Consider the following 2,731-nt stretch of genomic DNA (forward strand, 5'->3'; position numbering starts at 1 on the left):
GTGCCAATTTAAGACTAAAGCTCACCAATTAGAACAGCACAGCATTCTGGAATTATACAGTGTTGGGGAAAGCAATCTTTCATACTTCAAAGAGCAGAAAATAGCAATATATTGCTGTGTAGTTCAGTTTGTCAGTTGTTCATAAATTTTTGATTCATCAAGAAAATTTAAAAATATTTTGAGAACCTTCTATTTTATAAAGCAGAGAGCTAAGTATATTTTTAAAAGCCTTTATTGATGAAAAGAACACTTTTTGTGGAGTCTGAAGATTCTGATATTGTGTCTTCCACTTACAAGATAAGTAACTTTGAAAGTCATTTAACTTCTTTGAGCTTTCATTTTTTTCCCTCTGTTCAGTGAAAATACTTGTTTTACAAACCTTGCAGAGTGAAGGAGGAGAGGCTTCAAATCTAATTGAATAATGCATGCTCTTTGAGTAACTGAAATGTATAAAGTATATTTGTAAGATTATGTTATTAAAAATGTTAAGGTTTGAAAGTATAGTTTAAAAGATGGGCAATCCTCCCTTTTTCCAAAGTTTCTCATGCCTGGTAAATAAAGCATGACTGCAGGATAAATCAGTTACTGTTGATTTCAGGGACCAGAATTCTTCAGAGGAAAAAGGAACCAAGTAAATAAACAACAGTGGGATGACTTTATCTACATATAGGGAATGGAATTTGACTTGTGTTGTGATTAGTTAAACTTGATGAAATTTCTGTTTTATACATATCACAAGGTAGCTTTGAAGTGAATGCAATTATTCAGCCTCCTAAAAGCATGCAGAAGTCTAATTGATGCTGTGATATTAGCTTTAAGCACGATTTTAAGCACGATCAAATTTGCATTTAATGATAACTTAACACTGACACATACTTGTCAAAGATATGAAGGACTTAGCATTTTCATACATACAGTTTCTGTTTAACAGAAGCACTCCTAAGTGGGAGCCCAGGAGACCCTCAGCCAGGTTTGGCAACACTTGGCTCCGTAAGGTGGCTCTGTCAGTTTCAACACACTGTGATTCTATCTCCAGTAACATAAAAAGATAGCTATTGCACATCTTTACGTGTACCTTTTTTACCTAACCCAAAGGGTTGGAGTTTCGGTGAATTTCTTATCAGCTTTGTCAGTGCTAAGCCGTAGGCTGGGGTAAGGTAATAAATCTCTGAATAAATTGGTTATTGTAGATGAACAGCATGATACATGAGGAAATATTGACTATTCATGTTTTCTTGCAGAATGAGATTTGTATCAAAATAAAGAACTTCTACTCCAAAGTCATGTTCGTTTAAAAAATGAAAGGGTATTATGCTTTTGTGATTGGAGGCAGAATGGGGTGAATTTGGGTCACATCTTGCAGGCTTTCCAAACTAGAAAAATTTTGACTGAAGGGCAGACCAGAAGATTTGCAAATTCATTTGGAAAGGGATGGGGACAATGAAGAGTTATTTCTTTCCAGTTTTTCATTATAGAATTTGCTGCATAGCAAAAATAGGGAAAAGCGGGGTAGAAAACTTCTGTATTTGGATACTTTCCACTATAGTTTTAAAAATATATTCTTTGGTACTGAAAGACTGCTTTCACTGTTACTGACGGGAATGAAGGCTTTTTCGAAAGGTAGGACAGCAGGTGAATGGCATTCGGCCATGTGATTTCATGAATTTTGCTGCCGGCCTTGCTAGTTTGCAAGGTGGTGATGGAAATGGAGTAGAGCCTGTCTGCCTGCACGGGGAGCTCTTCCACCTACTTCACCGACAGCAGATTCATTTGAGTCAGTAAGTTCTAATTTGGGGAGGGATGTTTGGGCTCACAGTTCATTCATCGTTTCCTGTAAACTGCCTTAAGATCTGTTTCAGTGATTGGAGACTTTGATGGGAGCCCAGTGGATAGAACAGAAAAACGTGTAAAGGAGACTGTGCCTCTGGAGACACGTGGCTCAGACATGTGTTCCCAGATCTTGTCTCCATTTTAAAAACTCTATGTCTACTCTATATGATAGGCTTTTACTTGGTTTCTCGATTATGAAAACCTAGGGTAAAACCCTATGATTTCTCAGCTATAGTTGCCAAATTTTCCTACTTTGGTAAAACACTCCTGCTAGGTAGTGATAGCCTGGTCCAGAGTGTCAAGAGATAGTCACTCTGATTAGGTGATGTCAGCCGACTTTGAAGCCATTGGAATGCTCAGGAGACCAGCTTCTCAAGCTCTTTTAGGCTGGAAGGTGAGCTAATTTTCAAATAGTGGTGGGGACAGTAGTTATGGTTCAAAGGAATGAAGAAGGTGGAAAGGGGTGAGTTATGTGCTAGGGTAGCTGTAACAAGAAAGCATCATGGGGGTGGCATCTGCAAGCCCGTGTCCCTGGCTTTCAGATGGCGAAGTCCTCTGTAGAGTTAGAGTACAGTGGCTTGTCGTAGGGATATTTGGTGTTTCCTCGGGCCAGGATGGCTGTGGAGCTGAAGTGGAGCAGAGCCTGAGCCAGATATGGGGCTCATCCCTGAAAGGGGGCAAGGAAGGAGGTTGTGGGGAGAACCCGAGAAAGCCTCTGAGATAAGCACAATGGCAACTCAAACCCACATCCGGCTGGCTGGCCTTGTAGTCTTGTCTAGTGCCCAATGAGACAGGAATGAAGTGAGAACTTGGTGTTTCTGTCAACCAAAACACAAAAGCTCTACATTTTAAATTATTCTCCTACGTGAAAGCTTTTGCATTTTTATTTGTCATGCTTTCT

The sequence above is a fragment of the Globicephala melas genome, chromosome 14 (assembly GCF_963455315.2).
Source record: "Globicephala melas chromosome 14, mGloMel1.2, whole genome shotgun sequence".
NCBI classification, from domain to species: Eukaryota; Metazoa; Chordata; class Mammalia; order Artiodactyla; family Delphinidae; genus Globicephala; species Globicephala melas.